The sequence below is a fragment of the Cuculus canorus genome, chromosome 2, assembly GCF_017976375.1.
Source record: "Cuculus canorus isolate bCucCan1 chromosome 2, bCucCan1.pri, whole genome shotgun sequence".
Lineage (NCBI taxonomy): Eukaryota > Metazoa > Chordata > Aves > Cuculiformes > Cuculidae > Cuculus > Cuculus canorus.
In genome coordinates, this window is record NC_071402.1 from 14780834 (window position 1) to 14804709 (window position 23876).

Below are 23876 nucleotides of genomic sequence, written 5' to 3' on the forward strand. Positions count from 1 at the left end.
TGCTAATCCCCTTCTTTATCCCACCTAGAACTGGAAACCCTATCATTTCATGATCGCTTAGTCCCAGGTGTCCCCCAACCATCACATCCGCCACAAGACCTTCCCTATTCTCAAACAGCAGGTCAAGGAGGGCACCCTCCCTTGTTGGTTCACTAACCAGTTGTGTGAGGAAGTTGTCTTCCACGCACTCCAGGAACCTCCTAGACTGCTTCCTTTCTGCTGTATTGTACTCCCAGCAGTATCTATCAAAGCACTCTCTAACATAGAGGGCTACACCACCTCCTCTCCTACCCTTCTTAGATAAATTAGGTCCACATAAGTTATGAGTAATTAGGGAGGAGCACACATCTGGTTCATCTGTCTGTGCATTGATTAACTTAGTGTGAGCCCAAAACCAGAGACCTAAGATTGAAAAACATAGAATCATAGAACTGCTAGTTTAGAGAGGACCTTTGAGATCATCAAGTCCAACCATATCTGTCTGCTACTAAATCATATCCCCAAGCATTTCATCTACTCGTCTTTTAAATACCTCCAAGCATGCTGACTCAGCTACCTCCCTGGGCAGCCTGTTCCAGTGCTTGATAAACTTTTCCATGAAGAAGTTTTTCCTAATGTCCAATCTGAACCTCCCCTGGTGCAGCTCGAGGCCATTCCCTCTAGTCTTATCACCTCTCACTTGGGAGAAGAGATCAACACCCACCTCTTCACAACACCTTTTCAGGTGGTTGTAGACAGTGATAAGGTCTCCCCTGAGCCTCCTCTTCTCTAGGCTGAACAACCCTGGTTCCCTCAGCCTCTCCTCATAAGATTTGTTTTCCAGCCCCTTCACCAGCTTCATTTTCCATCTCTGGACACATTCCAGGACCTCAGTGTCTTTCTTGTAGTGAGGGGGGCCCACTCTCCGGCTTCTTATGAAATGTCGCAGAGGAAAAATGTAAATATCTTTGTTCTGGTTAGTTTTACCTTGGTTCAAAATTCAAAGTCAAGTAGTGCTCAGAAACCCCAGACAAAGGCACCGTAAATAGGTGATGATTTCCTTATTTTGTTTAATATTGTGAAACCACCAATAAACTTCAGTACCTGTTTAGATATCTTTGGTTTAGAAAGCTGTGCTATGCTGAAAGCCCACCTCTCAGCCATCCAGAAAGTGTCTGGGTCTAACGTAAGCTGTGGGCAAGTAAGAGAATGGCACGGGTCAGAGTCAGAGAGCTAGAAAGAAATGGAGATATTTATACAATGTGAATATTTATTGTATTGGAGATGAACAGTAGTTTTCAGCTTATGCTGGATACAGAAAAAAGCCTTTTTAAGAAACAAACAAACAACCTATTGTTTCATTGAATAGGTATATTTCACATAATAGACTCTTATTTTAAAAATATTTGGGGCAGCTGATTGTGTGACTCAGAAATATCTGTGACTGCTCTTTCCCTAGCAGAGCAAATGAAAAGAATAAACATTTTCCTCTGCCAAATAAAATTGCCCAGTCTATCAAATTCTACTTTCTGCATCAGTAGGTATGAAGGGCAAATACTAAGCTGGAGAAATGATTTAGGAAAAGTGATGAACTGAAGATCTTTTTTATTTTCTAAAGATGTAAGAATTTATTTATTCTAGAAATGTATCCTCTGACTCCTCTCTCTAGGACAAAAAAGGTATGCAATTATCAAATACGATTAATTCATTTAAAATTTGTAAAGGCAAGTCCTAAACCAAGAAAGTGTCAGGCTTCAGATTGCCCTTGTCATATTAAATTAGCCTCCCTGTGCTAATGTATCGTGGTTCAATCTTTAGTTATATGACTGCCTGCTATCCTAGCTGTAGGACTGCTGCCTCATGCAATGCCCCATGTGGATTATATTAACATTTCCACATATCGTAGACATAGTCGAAAAGATTCAATCTACAAGGCAAAATAAATCTGTAATCCACACAGAATCATTCACTAGAATCAGAAATAATCCAAAATGAAAGTACAAGACTGATATCCTTAGAGTTTCAAAGAATATATAATTTAGAATTTCAGAATTGTGATATCTATGAAATCTTGAGGCACGCACTTCATGAAAAACATGAAAAAAAACATTTCACCTTGAAGTGGGAGGATCATGAAGGAACACGTAGCCACAAAACATTTTCCAAGTAGAAGAGTTCCATTAGGGTTAAAAGAATGTTTTAAAGCTGCTCTGCTTGCTCTTTCACCCAGCTTCAGCACAGATTGTTTAACTGCAACTGTTACATCAAGAAACAGTGTCTGTGGTGTTGTAAATGTTGTCTGCTGGTGTCCCAGGGACCATCGTGGTTTGCTCTGTGGAAGACTGATGGGCTAGTGAAGAGGCCAAGGAGTCTTCTGGCGGTGTCTGCTGGTAATTGCAACTCCATCTTACTCCCACAGGACTTTCTGAAAAATGTGAGATTAAAATGTCTTAAAGAAAAGACCTGTCTTTTGTAAATGTTTTTTTAAAAAGTGTTCCAGCTCCCTGTTTTCTCTGATCTCAGTAATCCGTGAGCGACAGAAATCCAAAATACCTTTAAATATCTTTAATCTCTAGAAAGCTCATAAACCCTTTACTGCATCATATATATTCTAGAAAAATTGTCCTCAAGACATTAACCATCAACTTGTACATTGTTTATTGTTCGGAAATTCTTGGTCTTTCTTGATATTCTTAAACAGGGAACATTTGATTACCTATCCCAAGTTCCTAAATAAAAAAAAGCAAACAAAATTTCAGTCATCTTCATTTAATATACTTTTTTAAAATCAAATTTCCTTTCAGAATACATATTCTTTGTCCAGACTAATGTTGTATGACATGTCCAAGCAAGAGTAGATCAGAAAATTTTGATTAAATTCATTTGAAAAAATGGAGTTTGCACTGAAGCCCTTCAACTGAAACACCTCAAGTTTCTTGAGTTTTAAAGCATCTCTCCTACAGAAACCTGTCTGGCATCAGAAAGGATGTAATGCTTTTAGAAAAACTGGAGATACCCAGGCACCTAGGCCTTGCCAGTTCTGCTCTCCAAAGCCAAGACCTGAGCCTGTTTGCCTTTGGAGACCCTGAGGCTCTCAGAGCCATGGCTTCACAGTAGCAGGTTGAAATCCTTTGAATGCATGGCTTCCTTGAGCAGTAACTCTTGGATGAGAAAGATGACAGAGCTGTGAAGCCAGCTGCCTGAAAGCTGCAGGATCCCAGCTCCAGTCACAAGTCTTCAGGCTTCCATGTTATCATTGCAGAATGAAGATGCTGAAGATAGAGATAGTTGCATAAGCTCTCCTGGTCCATTCCCAGAAAGAAAATCAATTCCTTGATCTAAAAAAATTTACATCCTACCACACTAGCCTTCATATCACAAGAGGACAGCCCAGGGCCCTGGGAGTGTTGTACCCAGCCTAGGGAACATAGTGGGCTGTCAACCTGGGAACCTCTGAAGCCTGTGCGTTCAGCCAACTCCTCTCTTGGCAAAGGTGAAAGAAACAGCAATGCCATTTTCTTTCACACCACGGGGCCTCTGTGAGCAATTTTTGTTTTCAAAGTTCCAGATCATTAGATATTTTTGAGCAACAATTATTGTCTGCCAACTTGAAATTCTGTATTTCAGCCAATTCTGAATAAACTTGAATTGATTTAAACCTTGAGGACTAAGGACATGTAAGTGACAAAATATATCTAGACTGACAATGTTAAAGTCATTCTGAAAGCAAGGGACAGTGTGCATGGTGCGAATCATGTCTGTTACATTTCTTGAAGTAGTGGATGGCTGTTAGCAATAAATTGGGGCCCCCAAAGTGCACTGAAATTATTTAGAGACTTTTCTTTCCACCTCTCTTTCACTTTTAACATCTATTGGCAATAGTGAATGAAATGGATGTGGAAACCAAATTATGTGCCAGAGTTCATGTATAGCACATGCAGCAGGCAATTGCCATTTTAGTTATTACTAACAGCGCAAAATAGCTGTGAATGAGGCAAAGTAAAAATACTCTCTCATACTTCTCCCTTTTATTCCATTTCCTACGTTTATTTTGGAGGTGCATTCTGCTGTGTTTATAGCTGGGTTAGGGATAATTATATACTGTCAGTGTTCATTTTCATTATTTAGGCAAGAATCCTTCTAGCACTTATACATAAGCATGACTTTATTCATTCTGCAAGTTCAATGGGCCAACCCATTGTACATGAAAGCAAGCACAGGAATAAATCTTCATAGGATCAGAGCCTTAACTTGTACAAGAAGAATTAGATGTTAGAGTAATCTGCTCTAACAGTATTTCTTCCCAAAATGCCAGATGTGGGGAAGAATGCCCAAAGAACAAAGCAGACATGACATCACCTATTTGTCATTGTAGAAATAACAGCAAGCATGTAGCATAATCCAACATGTGGCAGATACGGACAATTTGATTTAATCTTTTTGTGAAACCAAAGTAGCATTAATGTAAGCTGTAGCTAAATAGCCAACTCATCAGCCAGGGCATCAAGTCCACTCTTGAACAATGGCACAGATCAAAATTCTTTCTCTTAAAAGTGAGTTTCAGTTTTCCAGATAAAAACCGTTAATTTCAAACCAGGGTACTGATCTTGCCCACAGCAGGTCGTGCAAGTATTAGTTTATCTTGCAACCTGATTGCTCTGGGGCAGCACTGCCTCAGCCTCCCAACTAGGAGCAAAGGAAAATGCTCCTGCGTAGAAGAAGTCATAGAGCCATTATGAATCACAGAATCACAGAGTTATAGAATGGTTTGAGTTGGAAAGGATCCTAAAGATCTAGTTCCAACCCACCTGCCATGGGCAAGGACACCTCCCGCTAGATCAGGTTGCTCAAAGCCTCATTCAACGTGGACTTGAACACCTCCAGGGATGGGGCATCCACTGCTTCTCTGGGCAACTCGTTCCAATGTCACATCACCCTATTTTAATCAATGAGTTGGCCAGGCTTTCTGATGTACTTACAAATGTTACTGCTATACAGAATGAGTTGCTATTGCTATGCCTAAAAAATCCTCAGGAGCATAGCATGGATCCCCCATCAGATACCAATTTCATCCCCGTGCTGAGCATCAGCCGGTAGGCTGGCTCCTGCCCTGAGCTGTCTTGGAAAAGATATGGTAAATTTGTGTGTTCCTGGATCCAAGATGACTGTATACAGAAAAAAAAAGTGTTTGTGTGTTTCACTACACATTAATTAGTCATTTGACTGTACACTCCAAAAGGCGAGTACTGACTGATTTTTCCAGTACTATTCAGCTCAACTTTATTATTTTGAAATTTTACATAACTTGATGATACTTTACAGGATTTTTGGAAATGAGAAATAAAAAATAATATATTGTAATGATAAGGAAAACACCTGTTGAAGCCCTACAGGCATCCAAAGTTGTTGGTAGCTCTTTCAAGTTTTAAATAACACGTAGCAGTTAAAGATTTAAATTATTAATATAATTAAGTCAGTAGGGTTTAAACAGCAGTCAGAATTAATTTGTGTGATCAATGTTAATGGGTTTTAAAGCATTTTTTAAAAAGATGGCTATATATATACCTGAAATTTTAACCTCATTATCATATCAATTTCGTTATTTTTTTTCTGTTTGGCAAAATATTTATTTACTCCATATATAGGAAGGGTTTATGTGTATATGTATGTGATTGCATCGAGGGCAAACCAAAGACGGTTGGAGTCTGAAGTACAGTTCCATTCTGCAGCCTGCTGGGCAGATCTGTTGGGTGAATTTTCAGTCTTTATTTTCATATTCCTCCCATTATGACAATGGCAGCTTCTCTTAACTCTGGCTGTGGGGTTCCACCTGCGTGAAGAGAGGTATTTCTTCCCTGAGAGATACTTAATGAGTGCTGCAGTAAGCCTATCTATGAGCTCATTACCGCAAGAATAATTAATTGTGTCTGGTCTTAGATCTGTGACAAGATCTGTGACACTTCATCCCTTTGTTAATTGTCCCATAGGGTTGCCTGAGTGGATTGCTACAGGCAACCCAGGGACACCATCCCAAAGCCTGCCCCAAGTCTGCATGCTCCTTGGGCTGCTGCCAAGCTGTCAGTCCTGGTGGTCATGTTTTCCCAGGGAATCCCAGGGAAAATTCTCAATGTGAAAGCCAAATTTTGCCCCGTTTTCTCATTTCTTTAACTTCATGTCCTTCCAGATAAAGATTTTGCTCTCCAGCAGTGCCTCCCTCCTCCAAGCACATACATGGCCATAGGTGAGAGGTTGCAGTGGAGCACGTGAGCACATTTACACACATCTGAGATTACCTGGCGCCCACAAAAAAATTATTACAAAAAGCTGCTGTGTTGTCTCCCTCTAATTCTGAACATCATCACTATTTTTTCTCGGCTTGCTTTTTAATTCCCAAATGCTTGCAGAGATGATCCTCTCTTTTTGGGAAAAGGCATGTTCAAACGTAACTGCTGTGAACACATTACACCTGGAAAGGATCTGCTACTTCTGTCTAGCTGAGCAATTGACAAAGTGACTCCTCCAGGGCTTCTCTGAAGTTAATGGGAGATTTATTAGTTACTTCAGCAGTAGCAGGATCAGGACCTTTGACTTCATCAGGCATGTCATCCATCTTCACATGAACAGGCTGACAGGACAGGGATTGAAATTTCACAGCCTGTGATATATTTAGAGATTGTTTAGATTGGATTAGACTATGGAAAATACTATGCTGACCAAGATAATCATCCTTCAGATATTGATCTAACCCCTGTCTGCTCAAATTTGTTCTTCCAAATCACATTGCCTGCAGCTACCTACCACTACCTTAGAGCAATACTGAAGTGACAGATGCTGGGATTCCTGATTTTTCCCCAATGGAAATCAATGGTAAAAACCCAACTGACCTTAGCAGTGCAGAATTGTGCCTTATGGGCACTGTTTTCAGCACCGTATTTCCAACTAAAATGGGTGCATGTTTTGAGCCTCAGTGTTGAAAATCAGACAGTAATATGTCAGCTCAGCCCAACAATACAGCATAGGAAGAGGGATATATTCACAGAAATAATACCTACAAAGCTACTTAGACTAGCTCTGAACAAATCAGTGGGAGTGCTCAGGGAATGTGCCAAATTTCCCAAAACACTGTACCTAGGCTAACACGCAGGGCCCCAACAGAGCTAAAATGTCCCCAGGTGTCACCATGGCTGTACTGCTTCCAGCATGACATTAGTCTGTTCCAATACGACTAAGGTATCGCTGGGTGGTGCTGCCTTGTCATCTTTCGATTTAGACACATTTTTAGACCTTTACTCAAGTGGATCTAAATATGCACTTGTGGAACAGTTCTGTAACTTTGATCTCAATTACAGCCACAGATTTGGAGCATAACTCTAAACACTTGTGATGGCTGAAAGGGCACACAAAGGGAACAACTCCCTGCAGCCTGGAAAACAGGGGGCTTTGCCAGCAAAGCATAAGGTGAAATAAGACCAACAGGACTCTTAAAGCTGTGCAACTGCACGTTAGATATAAGGCAGGCCCAGCAAAGCACTATCACAGAAACAGCAAAAAGTTATGTTAGCACTTTAAGTACAATTCCTGCACTGGTTTATAGATTCCACATAGCATTTTAGTCAAAGCACATTATGGAAATCAAATGGAATTCAATTTTCTATGCGTCCTTTGTGCTGGAGGGTGAGAAGCAAACTAGGGTGAATTGAGTTTCTTTTTCTAATACTTTATAGACTGCATATAATAAATATAAAGCTCTACCAAAACTTACAGATTCGGGATTTTGCAGCGCTATAAATGATTGTCCCTGGGGCAGAACAATGGACTGCCTGATCCTCCTTCCTAAGATTTGCAGCTGATTTGAATAACTAGTCTCCTGAGTCATGCCGTTGTCTCTAGAATACAAGTTCTCATGTTTAGCAGATCACTTTAGAAAGTAAAGCTTTATTTTTCTAAATTTAGTTTATAGTAATCCTATGAACAAGACTGTTCAGAGACTAAGGAAGTGTGCAACAGGTTTTGATTTAATACTGCTAGGTGTTTACTGAGGTCCTGTGCTAAGTCCAGATGTTGTGATCCGTATTTCTTTGTTGCTGGAGGTGAGGAAGGGTTTGCTCTATCTTTTAGCTGCTTATCCCACTTTGGGTCATGGGTCCATGTCAGCAACACACACAGTACAGTTCATTGCTTTGGGTTCAATAGGTTTCAACAGTTCATCAGCAGCGTTTGTTCCAAAACCAGCAGCGTTTCCCTCAACACTCTCAGCACACTCCTACCTAGCGTTACCTACTCTGAACTTTGAAACCTTGTGCTCACTGTTTCTGCCTTCATAGATTCCATGGCAAGGGTAAGACATTCTTTCAAAACACAAATTTTTCTCCTAAAAGTCTTGTAATTCCATTCAAAGACATCAAATAAGGAAATGCAAATAACCTCTTCTCTTGAAGTATTCCTCCTCGACTTGTGAGTGGCTTGTCAATTTTTGTCAACTCTTTAGAAATCTCTTTACCTTCTACATCCTCTCAAGCCAGTGGCAAGGAGGAATTATCAGAGGAATCCTTTAACTAGAAAAATAAGCAAACTGTCTATGTCTGGATCAAGTAGGTTCCAGAACCCATTAATAACATTTCTAATAAATCAATAGAAGATGTAGCTACAGCACTAAGTCAAATTTTGAGATTGAATATTACCTTACAAAATATTAATACCAATTAGTCATTTTGACATTTGAAAATGCAACTCCCAGAAATAGTTTTAGGAAGGAAAAAGTTCATACAGTATCAATTATTCTGAGAGCAGGTTTTAAGTACATGCTATGCTCACAGTATCTTTCATCTGATATTTTTGATTCTTGGTATTTGTGATATTGCAAATATTTTTAAGAATTTCCTTGATTGGCTTATATATGAAGTCCAATATTTAAGATCTGCAAAGTAGAATGTTTTAACTGAGATTATTTGCTGCAGCTAAATAGATGGGATGCCTGAGGACACCAAGCTGTCACAGTAGAAGCAGATATGGACTGCGATTAGAACAGAAGGTGAAAATATGCAAACACCTATCAATATAGCAACAAAAATTATGTAATAATGACAATTATCTTTCTCCTAATTGAGCTTCAGAGGGATTTGTTGCCGTTGACTTGATTTATTCTTGTACCATACAGCTATCAGAGTAAGAGTAGCAAACAGGCATCATCCTCCCTCAAAGAAGAGTGTTTAATGTCAGAAATGGATCTTAGTCTGTTGGAAGAGATCCAGAACTTCTGGATGTGACTAGGAGAGATGGAGTTGGATACTCAAATACACTTGAGATGCACAGCATGAAAGGTTTTGTGCTGGGGAGCTATGCAAAGCTTGGGTCAAAGATTCCTGAACTGCTGTCATGCCATGCCTGTCATCACTCTGTCAGCTGCCTTAGTGTGGTTCAGTACAAAAGATCCAATATCCAGCTCCTGCCATTGCCTGCCAGGAGTGAAACCAGACACAGCTCCTCTCACTAACTTTTAAGGCATACTCATGAGCTAAAATCTGACATCTCCTGTCCACGGATCTGACATAAAGCAGGTGCCTGCCCTAATTCTGCCTGCCTGTGGGCCCCAGCTCTTGGTATCTTTCACTGCTTGCAGCCAGCTCACTCTAAACACACACGTAACATCATGGTCAAGGTGAAGCCTTCAGTTCCTTGAAGCAGGTACAAAGATGCAAAAGGTATTTGAATGCTCCAGGAAGCCATTCCAGGGTCAGGAGGAAAGAGGCAGAGAGGAGAGCGTAATGCTGCAAGGAGATTAGGCAGCAGAACCACTCTTCTCCTCGGTGGGAGTGCAGTTGGGCTGGGGCATAAGGAGCTCTGGTCAGCAGCTGGAGGAGAGAAGGGGAGTTGGCAGGTCCCCAGGTCATGGCATGACCATGGCATAGGCTCAACTCATCCACACATGAAAGAAATGCCACCACCCCTGAGCCTAACTGAACAGAGCCGGGAGGTTGGTTTTAGGAGCTAACATCCATGACTAGGCTAGAGAATAAACCACTGTGGAAGATCAGGGACAGAGGTGGAGAGGTCAGCAGCCATATGCAGGGCTGGGGTTTAAAATACAATCCTTTGTCATTTCCAAGCTTGCAGATAGGAATCAGATTTGAGCACCAATGGAAGATGCCCAGGGTGTCACAACGCATCTATGATACTTCGACAGATGACAGGTGCATTCATTGCAAGTTTTCACCAAAATATATTGAACACATTTCACGACAAGCAGAACTGCTGTTCTCTTCCCAGAAGAGGGCCCTACAGCTTCACTCTCCAGACTAAGGAATCTGTGATATTTTAAGTAGGGTTTCTGAATAACTGTAGACCCACGTTGCCTGTAAGAGACCACATATATATAGTCACATACTCGGCAGGAAAACAGCCCTCCCTGCTATGAATATGTAAGTAATCTCTGTAACTCCTTCTGAGCCAGAGAAGGAGAATTTGAGCCACAGCAGGAAAACAAGCCTCTGCTAAAGAGAAAGAAACAGTTTTGCAGGAGCCCCAGTTAGAGTTTAAAAGTGTGATTACATGGGAACCATTTTCTGAATGCTGCACTGTGGAAGGGACTATCCCAGCTTCTTATGTAGAGTTGCAAACAAAAGTAACCACAAGCTGGAGTTAAAACAGGTGGTAAAAGCAGGATTGATTTCAACAAAGCATTTTGCAGTAATGGTACCCACTGGTAGGATAACAGGCAGAAATGTTAGAGATGCGAGACAGATGCTCACAGCCAGGCTTATGGGAATGTTTCCTTGGCTGGTAGCACTAACGTGGTCACTAAATTAAAAACAATTGGAAGAAGCACAGTATAACCCTGGCTGGTCCCTTCCTCACCATCTCCTGGGCTCCCTGGGGGAGTCCTTCACTGGGGAAACTGTGAGGACTTCTGCCCAAGTTTACAGAGAAGAGCACCTAAAGGATATCATTCCCCTAGGAAAACTCAATCCCAGCTTCTTGCAATATACAGACACAAAACTTGACTCCTGCTGCAGATCCTAGAGGCCAGACAGGAACAATGTCTTAAGCAGTGCAATACTGGTAATATCTTTCCATTTCCTTAAGCCTTTTTTCAAACTAAGAGCTAGGTCCACGCCTTCCCACAGTGAGCTATATGTGAAAATCAGCATGACACACATTTTCTCCCTGTCATTTCTTCTCATTGGTGTCTGCTGGTAGTGTTTTATCTAAAAGGAAGCAGAATCGAACTTCAAAAATAAAGTTCCAGACCATACAAATTAACTTCTTTTTTTTCCTCTTCAAGAGTACTATTTATATTTAATACCAACAAAGAGATTCTTCTGTAATTATATTTTTCAGTGCTGGAGAGCAACCTAATATCCTATTAAGTTTCATTCTTTATATGCTAGATTTTCAACTACATTCTTCTTTTTCTCTCTTAACTTCAATAAATCATTAAAAATATTTTTAAGGATAGTTACCACAGCTGGAGTCACGTGCAATCACTCAACATGAAACACAAACCACACATACACCACTAAATCCCTATGCTCTCTTGAACCTCAGTAACACCTTTTCAGCAAATGAACAGGACAGCACAACCTCAATCACAGTATAAAATTTCTCTTGTCCAAAGAGTTATGACAGAGACATAAAGGGATACTTGCAGCAACTCTTAGGTCTACAGATCTGAACAGATCTTTACAATGTTTGTAGAACAGATGAACAATAGACTCTTGAAGAATAAAACAAGCAAGTGAGCGGAACAGGCAGCTGCACTCATTACACATCAGTCCCGGGAAAAATAAATGTTTGTACAAAGCTGCATAACCAGTGTGGTCACCTAGAGGCTTTTTCATCACGGGTTTCATATATTGATTAATTCCAAACATTCTTTCACTTGGGTTCACTTCCAGGTGGAAGGACAAACAACTAGTTAACTCAAAACATCTAAGGGCTCATTTAGGCATAGTTGAAAATAGTCATAATTAAAAGCTTGTTCAATGCTTGCAGAAGTAATACTTTTACCAGACTATTGATGCAGTGCATTTGCCAACCCTTTTCTGCTTCATTGCTGCATATTAACTATTACTTCTGACTCTGAAAAATGCATATTTTTCTTTCTTGATCAATGATTGCAATTTTATTGTGGAGATCCAATCTGGCAAGAAGGGGGCTAACAACAGCTCACAGTGACATTATTTTACTATGTCGTTTGCTTCAGACTCAGGTTCCTATTTACATACAGCTCATTTTACATCAGCTACACTCACAAGCACTTGTTACAGGTGAATAAAAAAAGGTAATAAAAAGTTGCAGGTCCCTCTTCACTTTGTAGTCTAAATTTAGGATGTGATGTCTCAACTACCTTTAACCAGACAAGAATTTGAATCAGCATTTAACTCTAAACACTTGTTAATGTTGCACTGAAATAAAAGTAAAGTGTATACTTATGCACTGAAGTGGATCATCCATATGGCTACATGGGGATTTGGCCATTTAAAATGTAATTCAGATTAGAGATCCCCCAAATATGAGGTAAGAGACATAAGTCAATCTCCTTGACCATTCATCTGACTCATCTGAGACCCCTGCATGAGGCAGGCTGAGAGGGCTGAGAGCTCCCTGGATGAGCCTGACTGTCCCTGGGGTGGCAGAGGGACAGGCAAGCTGAGGCTGTCACCTCTCCCAGCTCTTGTCTCCAGTGTTGGGCAATTTCTGAGTGTTACCTGCCCCCCATTCAAGAAGCACAGGTGCTGTTGGGGACAATTGGTCTGCGTTTTCTGAGACTTCCTTTAGAAAGGATGGGTCTTTTAAAGAATCCACCCTCCTAAAATATGGAAAAGGACTTCATGACATAGAATCTAGTGCAGTTATGAGTGCTATCCATTTTCTCTCAAGTAAAGTATTGCTTTGCAGAATCCGCTTGGCAGCAGAAGGGACCTTTAGAGTGAGAGGTCCCTTCATCCTGATACCATGTTCAGTCAGTGTCTTCCCTTAATATCTGCACAAATTCCTTTCCACTTTCCATTACATAAGTCATGCTTGAGACAGTAAAAAGCTAGTGAGGCATCAAATCAAGTGTGTGTTCATAACAAGCAACTGGAGACGGATGATATGAAAGCTTTAGAACTATGATGGACATGTCTGCCAAATCCACCTAATCATTACAGCTGAAAGTCACTCACAGCTGGACATATCACTGCCTGATGGCTGTATCTGGTTATGTTCTACTTAAGACACTCTGTTAGAAAAACAGAGCCACATTAAAAAGAATAAAAGAAACAGCAGCTTGTTCAGTGAAAATATCGAAGGGATAGCTATGCCAAGTTCTGCCGCTCTCAGTATCCTCTGGTATTTTGGCAAGTGGTCATTCTCACATAGATAGACTGCCTTCCACAGCCACTTCCATCTCTTCTTTATTAGCTTTTTATAGAAAGGACATGGTACAAACTACATGGCACTTACCAGTACTGAACAGAAAATGTAGTGGGTCACTTTTTGGGACCACATCTTTAATTTGGAATTTTCTTCCACTATTTTATCAATTTTGTCTTTAGCTCCTACTACATTGACTAAGCTTGAGAAGCTTCCGGAATAAATGTGTTATAAAGAGAGATTTCCCTGGTCTGTGGCAGCAGATTCAGAAAGTTACTAGAAAAATTGGAATCAATTGGTATTTAGAATAAGTTTGCAAGCACTTCTCTCTGTTTTATTAACTCTAGACACTTTCTGTCTGCTTTAAGATTCTCTGTTGGTTATTTAGGTCAGGCTTATAAGTTAGTCTCATTCTGCACTTCTCTCAAGCATTCTGTGAATCCTGTGCAGGATTCAATTTGCTAAAGATTTATGAGTCCTTCCCATTCCAGAGTCATATACATCATATGGAAACTATTGTGCAATGGAGAGCTTCGAGGTAGTCCCTCCCTGGCTGTCTCCAGAACAGCATTACGAACTAATAGCTTCTGAAAAGAACCACCATAATAGTACCATAGTCTTTTCTTCTTGTTGCTTTTTAAAATTTAGGCCTATTTTAAACATAGGCCTTTTTTTTCTTTGTTTCCTAGGAAAGTCTTCGAATGTTACCAGGAAAGCAGAGTAAGGAAAAGAGGATGGAAACTGCTACTTGGATTCAGCAGCTGGGTCACTGTTAGATCTAATGGACTGAAATGCCCAAAAATTGAATGTCTGAGGTGGTAGTCAGAATAATTGCATGTGAGTATTCTAGCCCACTGCCTCTTCAAATGAAGAGGCATAGTATAAATATTGCTTTATAATTATCTTACCTCTTGTAACCAAGTTGCTACCTTGTCTGAGAAGAATATTCACTACAAAGAAAGCAATAGATGAACTGCATTAGGAAGAAGATTTGTCCAGTGTATGGGTATAAATACATACAGGGAGAGACCACCTATACTCAGACAGCAGGTACACCCAGCGCAGCAGCCAACACTGATCAGAAGCAGAAAGTGCATTATAAAATGGGACAAAAAGAAAGTCCTTCTCTACCTTTACATCTTGGTTTTCCAATCCAGCTATCATTTTTTCCTTTTTCTAATTGTACTGCATGTACTGGTGAAGAAATGCGCATACACTGGTGTTGCAGTTGCATACCGATACTCTCTTTTGCTCCATTCTTTTGATAATAATTTCTAAACTTAATTTCCTTTTTTGATCCCTGTCAGACTTAAGGTAACATTTTTTGCATACCATGATTCCAAGACAGGTACAACAAAGCTCATCACTGTGCATTTTAGCTACAGTTGTTTCTTTTTTTCTCCACCTACGTGTGTCATTTTCCATATACTGACATTAAATCTCAGATGCAATTTTACTGCCAGAGCACTCTATCATGAAATCAGAAGGATTCCATTACTTCAAAGACTTTTTTTTTACTATCCTAAAGCATGCCCTGTTTTTCCTGAGCTTTTCTGCCTTGCACCTTCATTCCCTGTTTTATTTTTTATCATGAAAGAGATGCGAACAGCAGCAGTCTCAGCATATTTCCTTAGGAGTGACCCCTGGTAATCCCTTGCATTGTAAAAGTGATCAGTAATTCCCACACTGCAATTTAATCAGATATTAATAATCCATGAAAGAATGTTACATCTTGCCCTAAGTTGATTTAGTAAAAGTCTTCAGTAAAAGTCTTTGGAAAACTAGTTCAACAGTCCCAATCTTATATCTATGTGATACAATTTTCTGTTATAAAAGTTCAATCAGGCTTTTCTTCAGTTTGTTACATTTTTTTTATGTCTATTATTCTAGTCGTTCCTGTTATACCTTCACTAATTTGTGAGCAGAGATCAGATTTAGTGCTCTGCAATCTCAGCAGATTAACTTAAACCCTTAAAAAAACCCTGGTATCACCTTTCATTCCTCTAGTATCTCAAAGGTATTTTCAAAGCACCCTAAAACTCACATACTATTCTATCATAAGTTATCTTAAAGAGTCTCCTAAAAACAGATCATATAAAAACAGACCATAATTTTTAGCTGAAAGATTGGTTTTTCAGAAGGTCTGAATCACTCTGGGGATTAAAGTACAGTTTATAAACTATGACCTTTGCAGGACTAAGACCCTTGTAGGTCTTTTTTGGAAACACAGCAAGAACTCATTGCAATATTTCATCAGGATATTTCAAAATATGTTTTAAAAGCAGAATTAAACCTTGTGAAATCATTGGATCTTTTGGAGATAGATAAAATTGATTTTTATCATTGTCATCTCATTCACAGGTGAAGCAATGACTCACTCAAGAGCACAACAGTCAGTGCCAGAGCCTGGAATAAATACAGACATCCTACCACTCAGCACCTTGCCCTAGTCATTAGACTGCATTTTCTTTTCCAATTTATTACACTGTGAGGCTGAAGAAAAGTGAAAGCCTTTAAGTGTGACCCTGCTTTACAGGGCATTTTCCTATGAACCTTTGCTGATTTTCATTGTGACTATGGCTCATGATAACTGTGCAGAAAAGAAAACGTTAAATTACTTTAATTCCATGTGCATAAGGCAGTCTTAATGAGGTAAGCCCCCACTTAGGAATCACTTTCTTTCATAATATCCAACTGATATTTTTGAATTAGGTTGATAAAATTTTACCTACAGTGCTATTCTGGCATACAGTTCTGCCGGCAAAGATGCTTTCTGACTGAGAGACTATGAGCTGGTTTTTTCCCACACAAAGCAAGGGTGGATACATACCTAACCTGTAATATCTCAGTCAAAATGCAATACTCCCTGAAATTAACGAATGTGAATATGGACTAACAGCTCTGATTCTAATCTCAGTGCAAGAAGGGTTCCCATTAACCTGTCTCTAAACCTATTCAGAAATGTATTCCTATATGTGTTTGATGTAAAATTCTTATAACGAGTTCTCTATTTTCTGGACAAGGATATTTTGCACTCTCTTTGCACAATCATTGGCAATGAAGCAGAGCATGTGGAACAAGAAGTAGCACAGACTGTGTGTTTTTTATTGGATTCTTCTCAATTTGACGTCAATCAATCATTTATAAAATTTCCTTTGACTTTCTTCATCTGTAATTTCCATTGGAATTTCTGAATTCCCTCTCATTTGTGACAGAAAGCTTCAGATGATCTGCCAAGTACTCTGTTCTTTTAATCAACCAGTGGGTATTTACAACATGTAGTCAAAATTGATGTACCATGGTAAATTGTTACCAGCACTTCCAATTTAATGTACTGGCTGTTTTCCAAATGGTATAGCAGAACAAATAAATTTCATACCAGATTTACATTTTACCCACTGTTTACATTATTAACCATAGTAATATTTTTGCCAGGAATACCTGACTGCAAGCAACACTTGCACAAGATTTCACGTGCAATGACTTGATCCACATAACACACTATATGGCTTTGAATACTTTAACACTGTTCGGAGCACCAGAGGAACTGTTGCTTTTCTAATTATTACTACTGAAAGCCCTGCTCAACAAAGAGAAGTGAGGCAAAGTTGGATACCATCACAAAAAAAAAGGAAATTATTATTAAAATATCATTGCCTGTGTACATGCCGTACCCTGCTCCTCAAGGTTTACCTTTGAAGGTCAAGAGCTGCTGTGTCAAAACCTTTTGGCTTTTTCAGTACTAGGAAACACTGCTCTGGTATCCCCATAATACATACATGCAAAAGTTGCCAACCTTTACAATTCTATCTCTGGTCTCATCCTATTCTGTTGTTTCCTGTCCAAAGGCTTCACTGTCAGAACAGATCTTCCCCAAAGTTTCAGTTTTCATTTCTAAGGTAAGTTTCCATCCCCCTATGGCTAGAGAAAAAGGCTTGAAGAGGAAAAATATATGGCATGGAGGCAGAGGAGCAACAAATGAAATCCAGAATATGCTATTATAAAATAATTGTTTGATTCTGCCATGTTGAGTTGCCCATGCATGCTTGCGGAGGTCTCTTAGTATCCATCAGTTAAGTAGTGCACCTCAAAATGTGAGCAGTCCAGAGCTGCCCATACAGTCCTCTTAAGCAATGAATATCTGTCCCTATCTTTACAGGAAGCTAAACAGATTTAATAAATTATCGTGTAAAGTTTGTTAAAATTTGAAGAACATTCAAGTTGCTGGAGATGGATAAGGAATTTCCTCCGGATACACCATGCCTTTCAGTTCAAGATTTTGGTTTACACTTTCCATACAATTGGAAAGCAAAATTTCCTACTCCCCCTTATTTACTGCATGTTGGCTCCATTTGCAGAGCAGTTTTGCTGCACGTTAACTAGACCCGTTTTGGGAGAAATTAAGCCATGTGCACACCAGTCCCTGAGGAGGTTGGAGGTGTGACCCTGTCTGCAGACAGGATCAATTCCCGCACACAGAAGGACAATTGGGCCAGTTGACAAGACAGAGCGTAGTCCCAAACAAAAGCCCAAACCCACACAAAGTGCAGATGAAAAACTTCAGCACCCACTGCTTTATCTACTGATCCTCTTCTACTGCTCTGAATTAGACTCCACCACTAGATGATCTGGAAGTGCAACATATTTTGCTGTTCTAAATTTAATTAAAAGCAGGCAAGGAAAGTAACTAATAAAGCCACAAAACCATGCTGATCCAAGCAAGCTTGCTCTCTTACCCACCTCCTCCAGCCCTGGGGTCAGCAGCCCAGCTGGAATTGCACTGGGAGCATGTCCCTGAAAATCACCCAAGACACAAAAATCCAGCACTGCTTTTGGGCATCTCAGAAGATTTTAGACATCTCTCTTTAGACAGCTGAATCCAGCCCTGCCCCACTACTGTGGCAACACTGCTGCCATCTGGAAAGAAATACAACTGAGTCCTTCCTTCCTCTCTTGGGACTATTAGAGGAGAATGGTTAACATTTTGTTACAAAGATTTTGCAGCATCAGTAGTCATCTGTCCCTCTCTGCTGTGTGTCCCCAACAGTCCCCTTCTGCCCTCCTGCTGCTTTATCCCTGCTCTGTGCAGACACACCAGGTGCAAGGTGGTGGCTATCAGGGAACCAAGCAGAAGAGCATCTGAGCCATTAACTCAGATTTCTCTTTTAATGTCGAAAGATTCAGCCAAATAATTACAGCACACAGCTGGTGCCTGCTAATACACTTTAAATTTGATAATCTGTCCAGAAGCGAAGAAGATTTTTATTCAGTACAGGCTGGAAAGACAAGGCAAGAGAATTGAATGAGACAAGGTATTTTCAACATTATCTTTTTCATTACTGTGCTTCAGCTTAGTTGACTTTAAGACTAGAGCAACAACTAGGCAAACAAAAGAGTTCTTTTTCAGAAGTTACATAATTTAACAATACTGTCTTTTTTCTCTCCAGACTTGCAGAGTCTTAGCAACTCTCCTCTGTCAAAACAGTGTCTGTTCTCAATACCAAACTTTCTTAATTGCTCCACCTGAATCAGAAATGTGCCAATTACGTTCTTGTCCTGATTATCAGTCAACTCACTGGAATATATCATACCAAGAGAAATTCAGTTCTGAAGACAAGCCTGTGTGACAAATATTTTAAAGATATATATATATATATAGAAAAAGTTGTGAAATTGACAGTCATAGAAACAGCTGGGAAAGAGGAAAAGCAGCTCTGTGCTGGCACGGAGCTCAGCACTCAGAGAGGTCTGGATGGGCCTCCATGTCCTCCAAGAGCCCCACCTGATCCATACCCTGCCCTCATAGAGCCACTGAAGGCTTCAGCCCGTAGAGAGGACACTTGAAGCACAGATTCCAAAAGCACTTGTGATAATTTTTATCCAGTCTCCTGGCATGGTATAAGCAATCAATATCACCCCCTGTACTGATAGGCAAGCGGCATTCAGAGAAATAGAACAGAGAAACAGAAAATGCAGTGTTTCCCATGAAGACAAAGACTCATGCCTGCATGCCATGTCCCTGTTTTCTGTGTGCATGCCCAGGGATGGAGGTGCCCAGTGTTGAGAAACACTGGTAGGGCTGAGAAGAGTCTCCTTGTCCCAAGGGTTCATACTGTCTGGATGGACGCCATAAAGGAATTTTTGACACCAACTGGCAAGCTTTAAAATTCTATAGTAAACTGTGTCGATATGTCTTCTGGAACCATCTTCCTCATAAAATAAGCTGGCATGCAGCTGTGGTTGCATGCATAAAAAATGAACGAGTGAAAAAATGAACATGTGCAAAATTTACTATCCCATCATTAACACAGCAGTGTTAAACAACATAGTTCATCATGAGGTTGCAGACTATGGAGAAGAACCAATCTGTATTTGGATATCCATGTGCATGTCATACATATTAATAGGCCCACTTCATATGAAGTGTCACTGGGTCATGCTGGCAAGGCAGTATATTTGGGAAAGCCCAGGGCAGAATCAGTCTCATGGGAGGAATATCAAATGGCAACAAACCAATACCATTCCAAATGCTCATCCTCCCTGAATTCACCTATCTTGTCTTCTGCTGTTCCTGTTCAAAACACTACCAGATGAGAAGGTGAGGGTGAAGCTCATGCCCCCAAAAGGGCTGGCAGGAGATGCCAGCGCAGGGCAACTGAGAGTCCAGCAGACACCTAGAGGTTACAGGCAGCCTCTGCCAGGCTTCAGAGACTGAATAACACTGAGCATTGCCCATGAAGCTGTTGCTTGCTTGGCAAGATGTTGGTTCACTGGGGAAGGAGAAGGAGCATTGCAAAGCGTTAGCCTTGGTGTTCAGGCAGAGGAAATGTTTTAAAACTGACCAGAGAGATATTAAATTAAAGAGAAAAAAACAATAAAATATGTGAGAAACAGTCTTGCAAGGTTGCAGTTGTGTGAAAACAGGTAATTTTATAGCTGCATGAAAATACTCAAATCTACTAAGGAAAAATAAAGATATTTTATATCATTAGGTGGTATATTTAAAGAGTGTTTATTAAATAGTCTTTACAGTTATTTTAAGTAGCCAAGTGAAAACACAGAATGTCATATGTAACTGGGCACAGACAATCTGTAGAGAGATAAAGTGACATCGCAAAGCTGCCCAGTTTCTGCCATAACTGTTTGAGCCTCAGAGCTGCTTCCCCTTTGAGAGATCTGCTGACCTAGCATTCACCCAGCCTTGGAGGGCGAGCTCCTCCTTAGACCAGAGAGTTTCTGGCACAGACCAGATGAGAAGTGAAGCAGTTTGAGTTCCTATTGCTCAGATCAGGGACATGAAGTTCAGTGTAGCAGAAACACTCTCTGATCTTCCTACAGCACATATATACTTCAGTTCACGTAACCTGGCTTTGTGCTGTGCCATATATTCCCTCCACCATTAAGTCCCGCACCACACATACCTACAGGCAGTTCTTATCCCTCCTGCATTACAGAACTTCCATTAATGGCAAGAGCCTACAGAGCTTGTGCTCTGAAAAAGGGAAAACTTACATCAGCAAACACATGCATGTAAAAAAAGAGACAGGTAGATGACTGCACAGAAAAATATTTTCCACAAAGGAGTGCTGGGACCATTTGTAACCCGGGATAACAAATCTAAAGCAGTCAAAAAAATGTGAAGTTAAATTGGAGAAGTCATCTTCACAAACAGTCGGGTTAACTTCTCTGATCACAGCACACAGAGACTAGCAAACCCCAGCAGGAATAAATATATTTTAAAATGAACTTATTTCAGATCATTTTTTCCTTTGCTTATCTGTCATGATCAGTGATTGGACCTAAGGCTATCTATCATAGTAGGTGATATCTTAGTTAAAGTGGCTGAGGTAGCTGCACATGCTCTGGAAGAGAGCTCTGCAATGCTTTAGGTGTTAGTGATGGGCATGACACAGATCTTGGCAAGTAATGAAAATTTTAGTTTGCTTTCAAAACATGTTTAGAACTACAGTCAAATGCCATTTATCCAGCTAAACAAGCTTCAGCTCTCTCGATAGTTTCTCTGCTCCTACTTTCATTATTTATTAGTATATATTACTGGTTTTATAGGAATGCTTAACAGCTTGAGTCAAGAAGGAGTTCTCATAATCAGAGATGTACAGGCACACAGCAACAGACAACTCCTACCCAGAGAGCTCCTGATCTGAGTAGGAAAAACAGGCACATGCTGGGAAAGGCAATTTGACACAGGGAGGGATAGAAGTGTGTTCTGTACCAGAGCCAGGAACAGTGATTGACAGCAAGCACTATTTTTACATTCAGGAACAGGGCTTTCAGGTATGTTCTGCCTTGTTGGATCAGTTTGCATGTAAAAGACCCCACCTGTGTTTTTCACCTGCATTTTCTCACCTGGGACCAACTGTGATTATGAGCAACATTAATGAGTTGGCTAAATTCCTCATCATTCCTCAGTGCTTTTTCAGCCCAATTTCGAGCTGAATTATGTCATTAATTTTTGCTTGTTGAACAGTCAGCTCATCCCAAATAGTTTTTTAATCTTTTGGCTCAATAACAGTCAAATGTAATAGACCAGTAAAGGTCTCAACACTATTAAGATTTTGTCCAGTTCTGTAGAAGTACTGAGTAATCGGAGAGAGGGGAGAGACCTCATTAATACCACCACTGAGAGAATGACTATACTGTGACCTCAGTTCTTTCAGAAACTCTTCTATTCCCACAAAAGTTCAGCCTTGAAACACAACCCCCTAGAAAAGGATTTCCCATTAGGTCTGCTGCTCTTGGGACACTCTGGCCATGCAGGTTATAGAAACATAGAATCATAGAATCAATAGATTGGGAAGGACCCACTGAATCATCAAGTTCAACCATTCCTAACAATCCCTAAACCATGCCCCTCAGCACTTCATCCACCCGTCCCTTAAACACCTCCAGGGAAGGTGACTCAACCACCTCCCTGGGCAGACTCTGCCAGTGCCCAATGACCTTTTCCATGAAAACTTTTTCCTGATGTCCAGCATGAAACTCCCCTGGTGGAGCTTGAGGCCATTCCCCCTTGTCCTGTCCCCTGACACTTGGGAGAAAAGGCCAGCTCCCTCCTCTCCACAACCTCCTTTCAGATAGCTGTAGAAAGCAACAAGGTCTCCCCTCAGCCTCCTCTTCGCCAGGCTAAAAAACCCCAGCTCTCTCAGCCGCTCCTCATAAGACTTGTTCTCCAGCCCCCTCACCAGCTTTGTTGCTCTTCTCTGGACACACTCCAGAGCCTCAACATCCTTCTTGTGGTGAGGGGCCCAGAACTGAACACAGTACTCAAGGTGCGGTCTCACCAGTGCCGAGTACAGAGGAAGAATAATCTCCCTGGACCTGCTGGTCACACCATTTCTGATACAAGCCAAGATGCCACTGGCCTTCTTGGCCACCTGGGCACACTGCAGGCTCATGTTCAGTCGGCTGTCAACCAGCACCCCCAGGTCCTTCTCCTCCAGGCAGCTTTCTAGCCAGACTTCTCCTACTCTGTAGCACTGCATAGGGTTGTTGTGCTCCAAGTGCAGGACCCGGTATTCGGCCTTCTTAAACCTCATCCCATTGGTCTCAGCCCAACGGTCCAGCCTGTTCAGGTCCCTTTGCAGAGCCTCCCTACCCTCCAATAGATCCACGCTTTCACCCAGTTTAGTGTCATCCGCAAACTTGCTAAGGGTGCACTCAATGCCTTCATCCAGGTCATTGACAAAGACATTGAACAGGGCTGGACCCAGTACTGAGCCCTGAGGAACCCCACTTGTAACTGGCCTCCAGCTGGAGTTAACTCCATTTACCACCACTCTCTGGGCCTGACCATCCAACCAGTTTTCAACCCAGGAGAGTGTGCACCTGTCCAGACCAGAGGCTGATGGTTTCTGAAGCAGAATGCTGTGAGAAACTGACACAAATTCTGTGTCAAAGGCTTTACTGAAGTCCAAGAAGACTACATCCACAGCCTTTCCCTCATCCAGTAGTTGAGTCACTTTGTCATAGAAGGCGATCTGGTTAGTTTGGCAAGACCTGCCTTTCATGAACCCATGTTGACTGGGCCTGATCACCCGGTTCTCTTGCATGGGCTTCATGATAGCACCCAAGAACAACTGTTCCATGACTTTTGCCGGCACTGAGGTCAGACTGACAGGCCTGTAGTTCCCCAGATCCTCCCTGCAACTCTTCTTGTAGATGGGCACAACATCAGCCAGGCTCCAGTCCAGTGGAACTTCCCCAGTCAGCCAGGACCGCTGGAAGATGATGGAAAGGGGTTTGGAAAGGACATCTGCCAGCTCCTTTAGTACTCTTGGGTGGATCCCATCCGGCCCTATAGACTTGTGGGTGTCTAGCTGGGCAAGCAAGTCTCTAACTTCCTCCTCTTGGATCATGGGAGCCTCCTTCTGCTCCTCTAATTCCTGGGTTTGTACACAGAAGAAACAACTTCCCTTACTATTAAAGACTGAGGCAAAGAAGGCACTAAGTACTTCAGCCTTGTCCTCATCCCTTGTTACTATTGTTCCTTCTGCATCCAATAGGGACTGAATATTCTCCCT

At 41.1% G+C, this 23876-nt stretch overlaps 1 long non-coding RNA gene across 1 annotated transcript in view; it reads right to left on the minus strand.

Annotated features, from left to right (window-relative positions):
* Positions 1-1368: 1368 nt before the first annotated feature.
* The window catches only part of LOC128851387 (uncharacterized), a 47635-nt gene continuing 25127 nt past the window's right edge, over positions 1369-23876 (minus strand). The window contains exon 3 of the long non-coding RNA XR_008448747.1: positions 1369-2404. This is a non-coding gene — a long non-coding RNA (uncharacterized LOC128851387). The remainder of the gene's footprint in view (positions 2405-23876) is intronic.